Source organism: Clupea harengus, chromosome 11 (genome assembly GCF_900700415.2).
Source record: "Clupea harengus chromosome 11, Ch_v2.0.2, whole genome shotgun sequence".
Classification (NCBI taxonomy): domain Eukaryota; kingdom Metazoa; phylum Chordata; class Actinopteri; order Clupeiformes; family Clupeidae; genus Clupea; species Clupea harengus.
In genome coordinates this window covers 13,175,627-13,184,623 of record NC_045162.1, presented here as the reverse complement: position 1 = coordinate 13,184,623, position 8,997 = coordinate 13,175,627, and the positions used below count along the sequence as shown (strand labels likewise).

The 8,997-nt window shown below is 42.8% G+C and overlaps 1 protein-coding gene across 1 annotated transcript in view; it reads right to left on the bottom strand.

Moving 5' to 3' along the window:
* Positions 1–5,376, bottom strand: part of fhl3a (four and a half LIM domains 3a) — a 40,797-nt gene extending 35,421 nt beyond the window's left edge. Inside the window, exon 1 of the mRNA XM_012824898.3 lies at positions 5,188–5,376. The gene's annotated coding sequence lies outside the window, so the exon portion shown is untranslated. The remainder of the gene's footprint in view (positions 1–5,187) is intronic.
* Between the last annotated feature and the right edge of the window lie 3,621 nt (positions 5,377–8,997).

Below are 8,997 nucleotides of genomic sequence, written 5' to 3'. Positions count from 1 at the left end.
TATAAATGCCTTTATTTCACAAGCATTAACTTGAATTCAGAATATTATTATACACACATGCATTTGCATCGCGATGATACAAAAATATTTGTATGATTGCCAACACATGCATGCTTTGTCAGTGCTTGACAAGATCTGCGTAATGTCCTGCGACAATCTGCCGGTGATTTCCTTCGCATGAGTGGTAGCCTACCCCATATTCAAAGCCAGAGTAGGCTAAGGTAACAAATATTGCCTAGGAAAAGTTATATGCGTGATAGCCCGGTGAGCGTCTCCGCTCTGCTGTGCAAACGAAATGCTTTGAGTGTTTTGTGCCACTTAAAATATTTCTAAATTTTGCCAGGGGGACTATTTTTCGGAATATTGAGATTTCGGAATATCGGGCTTTCGGAACACTGGGCCGTCTCCCCTGACCAATACCTGTCAAACTCGGTGATACTATTCACAACTAATTTGTCCTTCATTTTATCAAATATGATGAAATTTGGTATTGTGCCCGCGAGGCACGCGTGAGTTTAGTTGTGTTCAGTTATCTGGCGCTGAAAAAAAACACGAATAAGTACTGTCAAATCAGAAAGCAAATCAGCTGTCACTCGGCTATTACCTGACCAATACCTATCAAACTCGGTGATACTATTCACAACTAATATGTCCTTCATTCTATCAAATATGATGAAATTTGGTATTGTGCCCGCGAGGCACGCGTGAGTTTAGTTGTGTTCAGTCATCTGGCGCTGAAAAAAAACACGAATAAGTACTGTCAAATCAGAAAGCAAATCAGCTGTCACTCGGCTATTACCTGACCAATACCTATCAAACTCGGTGATACTATTCACAACTAATATGTCCTTCATTCTATCAAATATGATGAAATTTGGTATTGTGGCCGCGAGGCACGCGTGAGTTTAGTTGTGTTCAGTTATCTGGCGCTGAAAAAAAACACGAATAAGTACTGTCAAATCAGAAAGCAAATCAGCTGTCACTCGGCTATTACCTGACCAATACCTGTCAAACTCGGTGATACTATTCACAACTAATTTGTCCTTCATTTTATCAAATATGATGAAATTTGGTATTGTGCCCGTGAGGCAAGCGTGAGTTGAGTTTTGTTCGGTTATTTGGCGCTGCCCTCTAAAGACAGAGACGTGACAGGTGGATCGAGATATTTTCCCGTAAATACCTTTACCTAAATACCTTTATAGACAACATCGATCATACACTCCCATTGCACTCAAACAACCACACTCAAACGAGGAGATATTGTATCAATTAGCCTATTATGTATTGTATTAATTGCACAGAGTTCCAGTGGCGCATGCAGCCGAGTTCCATATCATGAACGCATATTTATTAAAATGGGGAAACTATAAAATCGGAGTACAGACAACTAATGCCCAGCGTTGACGATGCAGATACAGAGCTGGAAACAGCTAAATGAGTTACGCAGTGAACTTTATCAAGCCCTGGAAAGTTCGGCAAATTTCTACCCAAACATTCATTGCGTCCTGAAGGTCTTGTATCTATCTACGAAAAGACTGACTGGACTTGCTCTCATGAATATTCACACAGATTTGGAAATCGACAGCGAAGAAGTACTAAAACAATTTGATGCAACTGGCAGAAGGGCAATGCGTTTAGGCTGTAACCCATTATTTGCGCGCGTGTGTGAATGTGCGTGCGTTTCTCTCGCCTTTTATCTTTCACCTTTGAATAATGTAACTTATAAACACATCGGCCCGGCAGAAACAAACAAACAAACAAACAAACAACCCAAGAGGCAACACGCATTTCTGGACCGATGAACAGACGCGATTCATGCTCAATCAACTGTTGTTGTTATTGGTAGTGGTGAAGAGGTCAAGCGGAAAGGGCTGTATCACCACTAGTTGTAATGAAAACAGCGCCACCTATCGTATCGGATATGACATGCTTTCGGCCAATGATTCGATTTATTCACTGCCATGTATATTGGGATAATAGCACCTACCCTCGAAAGAAAGCATAGTCCGACTAAGCAAAGATTCGAATTATACCATCATGTAAACACACTCATTGAGAGAGGGAGAAAGAAAGAGACAAAGAAAAGAGAGGAGGAGAGACAGTGAGAGGGAACAATGGCGACAGAGAGAAATAGACAGAAAGAGAAATAGAGAGAGCATAGCAAACCCAGAAATAGAAAGGTAAAGAGAATAAGAGAGTGAGAGAGAGAGCATAGAAAAGCCAGAAACAGAGTGAGGGAGAGTAGAAGGCTGCAGGCTGTCAATCGTGTGAAACCCTACTCTTCACCGCACACCAAGAGCTCACAGCTCATAGGGAAGGAAGCACCACACACACCCCTGCCTCCTGCCTCCTGCCTCCTGCCTCTAGCACCAGCACCTCCTCCGGGGCCCTTTCCACTCCTCTCTTCCCCCCTCCATTCTCGCTGGACCTGCTGCCTGCGAGCCGACTGACCGGCGGCGGCGGCCGTAACCTTCCGAAAAACACAGACCTCTCGAAAGAATGCGGCCATGGTCAAGGCTCGCTGGAAGACTGCCACTTTCACGCTGAGAGGTGGAGAGAGAGAGAGAGAAAGAGAGAGAGAGAGAGAGAGAGAGAAACGGGAAGAAAAAGATAGAAATACAGACAAAAGTAGAGAAAAGTAGAGAGAGGGGGAGGGAGAGAGAGAAAGAGACGGGAAGAAAAAGATAGAAATACAGCCAAAAGTAGAGAAAAGTACAGAGAGGGGGAAGGGGGAGAGAGAAAGAGAGAGAGAGCGAGAGAGAGAGAGAGGGAAATAGAGAGAGCAAGCAGAAACCAACCAGACACATCTTCAGTCAATCCCCATCTCTAACAGTGGCAAAATTCCAGACAGTGTAAGCGTCCATGAAAACAAATGGTGAAGTTCTGGTGTTGCCCTCTTTCCTCTCATTATCTCAGGACACAGACACACTTAAAAAAAGCTCCTTGTTGAAATAACAGACTAGCTTTGTTGGCACAGTCAGGCTCCACGGGCACCCAGCTCCTCGTGGGGGGAAGGTGGCTGTTGTGTCAGAGAGGGACAGGCTATTTCCGTGGTGCTCTGGGAACAACCGGGCCAAAACTGCACCACTCCAGGCTATCCCAGAAAGAAAGAAAAAACAGCCAAAGGCCAACTTTCATCTGACCACAAGCAGGAGTTCATAAAATGGGCTTGCTGCTTCTGTCACACATCTCTGAGGCAATGTACTAAGGTTTTCTATTATCCAGCAGTTGCCATCCTCTGTATAATGTGTCCTGATGAGGTGATAGGGTGCCTCATGGCAGTTGTACCCAAGTGACCCAAGCAGTGGACGGTTTCAATATAACTTTATGATGCAGACTAAGTGGGCACTAACATGGGGGAGATTTCCAAAGAGCTGGCATGTTCCCTGACTGAGCCCTTTCCACGTGGACTCTCCACAGTCGAACACATGGGCAAAGCAAGGGATGGTGTGGATGTGAAGTGGATACACACTCACCAGGCAAATCTGCACACACAAGCAGCTTCACCCAGGTTTTCATTCAAGACTGATTTCAGGTAATCAGGTAACGAGACCTGTGTGTGTGTGTGTGTGTGTGTGTGTGTGTGTGTGTGTGTGTGTGTGTGTGTGTGTGTGTGTGTGTGTGAATGGGAGCAGTGGGCCCACAAAAGTCAGCCGACCACCTGCTGGGGAGCCAGGATACCGCAGAGGGTTTAGTCACGAGAGCTGGGCTTGAGGTTTGAAAGAAGGGGAAACTAGGCAAGGAAATAGAGCAAGAAAGAGAGGGGGAGAGAGAGAGAGCAGAAAAGAAAGAAAGAAAGAAAGAAACACAGACACTGAGTCTCCGTCAACAGCCAGCCAGACGTTATGGCTTCACCAGTGGCAGAGGCAGCCCTGGCTCTTTAGATGTCCTCCTGGTCTTCCTCTTCCCTTCCCTCTCTGCTCAGTCCCCTTCACTCAGTCTCATGCTCCACATGCTGGGGGTCCCCAAAGCCTCACATTTCTAGCCCACCACTGGGACTGTGGAGCAGTAGCACCTCTGGCACTGCCATTGACAGTACAACTTCTCTGTTAGTTTCAGTTGCCAACTCGCCTTTTCCAAACATTGATGATGAATCACCTCTGATTTCTCAAACACCATAAAAGAACACGCAAGAGAACTGCCCCCTAAACTACTGTTCAACCTGCTTAATCCAAATTAGTCATTTACACCCAATGACTCCTCAAGTGCATGCTGAAAAGATAGGCTACTTCAGCATTTTGGAAACTAGTCTGACCTATACTCATCTGACAATGAAATGACATACTGTACATTCTATATGCAAGGCACTATATATTCAAATCTCAAACTATCCTCACATTTGCTGTGATCATGACTTCGCCCCATTGCAAGGCTAGAGGCATCCAGCGTGGCTTTGCTGAGGAGATTAACAGGCAGCAGGCAGCCTACTGTGTCCTCTCATATGATGAGTCAGCGTTTAAGGCGGCCTACACATCCATTGGACTCAGTGACCAACCAAGCAGCCCATCCTGTCACAGTGGCAGGAAGCTCCGAACAAGTTCCTGCTAAGAGCCGTCTAATGACAAGGTATATAGATATTCCGTAGCCTACCACTCACATACCCTTCAAAGCACACACCTTACAAAAGAACGCAACACTATGTGAGGAACACCACTTTACAATTTACTGTATAACAGAGACTGAAACCCTGTAAGTTATATGACAAAAGAATAATGACAGTGACAGCTCAGCTTGACACTTCTAGACAAGCATCCTGACCCCTCAAGACGAATGATTTCCTTTTATGTCAAATTATTAATTTTGAAACGTTGTTGTCCCCTTTGGCGTGGCTTCCGTTTTTATAGCGATTCCCAACTATTGCTGATATGCCAAATGACTTTCCAGAAGGTGGAATTGCATAGCCTTTAGTCACGGTAATGGAAAGCTCATTCAGAAGTCATTCGGTGCTCTTTATATAGTTTGAACCCAACTATGTTGTGCCTTTCATTCATACTTTAGCTAGATATACATTGCAAAGGTTATGGCAACTAAACTGCATAATTATAGCAGACTAATCTCAGTGGTGAAAAACATACTTTAAGAACATCTTTGAAGGATGTGTAGGGTCCGTGACATCCACTGAAACTTTGAAATCAGAGAAACTTTAAAGTGTAGATAATTAAGGGGATTAAATTATATTAATCTTACCTGGCGTTCTTTCAAGTAGTCTGCTGCGCTCTGTTACAGCAAGAAAAATGCTGCCGTCCCCCCTGTAGCGCTCTTTCCCTGGGCACTCTAACGCAATGGGTTGCAGTCTGGTAACTATTCCCGTAGAGCAGTCAAGTTGGTCTCCTTCTTTTCCTCTATACGACGAAGAGTGATAGAACCGACAGTCCCACGCACTTCTAAACCACTGAGGAAGTTCGTGAGTCACAAGATCCCGCCCCGTTGAGGGGAAAAAAAGCATTCCCTCCCTCTCCCGAACTCTAAAGTTAGTAAATGGAATGTCCACGAAACGAATCTAAACGTCCTAAGTAGTTTTCTGAAAAAGTTTTGGCACGGAGCCTGTGGTTTAGAACTAGTTCGTTTTTAAACTAATAAATGGCTACACCCTACTCACCTGCTGAGAGCGAGTTTGAAAAGAGAATAATATGGAATCTTAATTCACTAGACCTGATTGAGCCAAAGGATAAATATTGTGCGGCCTACTTTCATAATGATGAAGGACACGTTTATGTATTTAAAGTTAAACATGAGATGTTGTATCCTATGATAACACACGTTGATGGTCGTAGTTGCCCAGAATGAGGTAATTTGAGACAGCTTGGTTTAAAATGTAGCCTAGGTGCATGTGACATATTGTTTAAGTTGTCAAAGCCAGGTAGTTTTATTTCACCCAAGGTTGTGTAAACCAAAATGACCTTTAGCCTTTGTTTTCAGTCATTTTAATTGGAGGCAGCATATTTCTTTGGTTGGGTGGAAGGCGATTTCAGTGATCTCCCCCGTTCTATCTTTCCTGTTCAGATTGTGTTTATCTGTAGTGACAGATAGGACATTGATCCAGGTGTTTCTATCTCACTCCTCTCTGTCCTAATCCGTCGAAACCCAATAAAAAAATCCCTGTATTAATTTGTTCCTTTCCATGTTGTAACACACTGTCTGTCATGTCTAATACCTGTAGTATAGCCTTTTCAACTCTTTACCTGGCTCATCGCTGTGGCAGTATACTCTCAGGCCAGTGTTGGCAAAGGCATAACCGGAGACTATTTATTGGCATCATATAAGTGAGTGTGAATTTAAAATAACACCACTGCTGTAGAAAATAGCACATTAGGGGAGAAGATACACAGTGGGGATGGATTTGTGGGAAACGTTATCCTTGTGAGGCTTATTGGAAGACTGAAAATAAAACTCTAAAAGCCCAAAGCCCAAACATCCTTTGGTAAGTGAAGCTCTCTGTGTCACGTCCATTTCCATCTCCTTTGGGTCTGTCTGGTTGTGCGGGATCCAAAGACGGGGGTGAGCTACGCACGTCCACTTCAATGCCCTCTAGTTTTAAAGAATCCTATTAAAGGGGGCTGAAAACATGGATTCCACACATATTTCCATAAACACGTGAAATTCTACTTAGGTAAAAGGCAAGACAATTGGAAAAGCATGGTTTCTGATGCTGTCCCATAAACATCCCCCCCCCCTCCTGCCCTCCCTCTCTCTCTCTCTCTCTCTCTCTCTCTCTCTCTCTCTCTCTCTCCAAATTATAAACTCTGATTTTACACCCTGAGGCGTAGACCTTTGAGGCACACATGACAAATTAAAGGACAGGAACAGCTCTATTCATCAAGGCAACATAGTGTGATGAGACTTCAATCTGTCTTATCTGTAGACTTAGTGTTTACACTGATACTCTACCATGATCCATGCATTACGGCAATGACTGAGCAATGGAATAAGAATCACATTGACATTGTTCTGGTGCCCTGTCCTGACCTGCACATTTCAGGCACAGCTGCTTGCACAGTCCAGACCTATTCCTACTCCTTAGTGGTATGAGAGTGTGGTTATATATACACAGGTTATGTGCTACCTTAAAATTACACCACGTGGTGTAATGACTTAAGCTGATGTGGTTAAGGAGGACAGACAGCACTCATTGTAGCCAATGTCTGATTCAGTCTTTGATCTGAAGGCCCTTTAAAAGAACATTAGTAGATAGTGGTGTTTGTGGAAGGACGAAGACAAGATAGCAGATGTCTCTTGAACGGGATTGAGCCCGAGTCAGGCCAGGTGTGGTCCAGAGTCTGTTGCTGTTTTCTGAAGCTAGGCTTTCAATGTGAAGCAAACTGAAGCACACCGGCCTAGCCATGTCGTCTGAGGTCAGATGGGATATGACTGTAACTGCAAATGAGAGGTCCTTGTCTCTGGCCATTAAGCTGTTGTGGTATCTACAGCACATGGTTGCCTTTAATGAAAGTCATGGGTTGTCCTAGTATGATGTTGAAATGGCAAAGGCATTTTAAACAGGGGTTTGCTATTACGCCCATGAAGCCTATTATGTACTGTAGGTTAACATAATTATCTAAAAAATGTCCTCAGCAAGATACCAATTTGTTTTTATATTACAGTTTTTTACTATCATGTTCACACTTGTCTCAATGCCAGTTAACCTTTAATGCAAAATGCACTTAACCCACCAAAGCACTTCATACTTCACCCTAAAGTGACTTGTGAGGCCATGACTATATTAAATGCTGTCACTCAGCAAGACTACTGTGGCACTCAAAATACAATTAACTAAAAAACACAAACATGTTACAGCACTAATAAGTGCATATATTATGCTTTGCCGTATCCTATTTTGCATGATTTAGTGTTGCATTGCAAAAAGTAAGTGAAACAACAACACAACACCCTACCATTAGATGTCTACTGAAGCCCTAATTCTGATCCATAGTGCCCTCTGTATTTGGAATACATTTTTGATAAGCTTCACATTTACTGAAATATTCTCCCTTGATTTACAGTAGATCTTTAGAAAAAAATCTTAAGCATATCTTATTCACCCCTACAATCCAGCTTTTTGATCTGTTTTGGTTTGCATGATACAATACTTTAGATACCACTATTGAGTGTTTTAAGTGCATCGAGAGGAGTGTGATAATGATTGTAAAAAAACTGTAAATGTATGATTGTAATGTGTGTACTTTAATATTACAATAACAAAAAAAGATAAATTACGTTTTGAATCCAATTTGACAATGCTCCATATTCTCTGTGATAACAATCTTTGAGGTTCACAAGTGATGATATTAGTACAGTTTATCTTTTCTTCTGAACGCTTCCTCATTTTGTGCTCAAAGGCGTTTCCGTTTTGTGTTCATGTTTCATGTTCTAAAAGGATTGCATGATTATTCATTGGTTCTATGTCGGAGTTGGGATGACAAACTGCAGGAACGCTGGAGGGTACATGTTGTGTTGATGTAATGCATGACTTATCCAGTGTGTAAAACATCTCATATTAATGAACCTTTGTTTCTTTCCCTACAGCTGAAACAGCTGCATTTTTTCGTGTCCTCATCCTAAAGTTCCTCATCATCCGTTTTATTCTGCCAACTCCGACTGGGTAAATAAGCACTGGGCCTGCTGTTAATGGTCATATATACTCTTTATTGGGATCTGCGGTGAGACTAAGAGGTGTGGGCATTTGGGAACTATATAGCAGAGAGGCCATACAAATCCAATTAAAGAGACGTGAAACAAAGCAAAAAGAAATAAAAACACCAACAAAAAAAATAGTCAAGACTTATCAGTTGATGGCTAACAGTGGTATGTCAACTATGTATGGTAACTATGTATGGCTTCTGGAACACAGTGACAATGTTGCAGGCAACATTTTTGGTCATAATTAGTTTAGCAAAACAATGTGAAACTGCAGGAATATCACCACTATCACATGAAGGGAGGTGCTTCCAGTGTCAAAGGCACTGGCAATATAGATACGTGTGTGTGTTTGTGTGTACA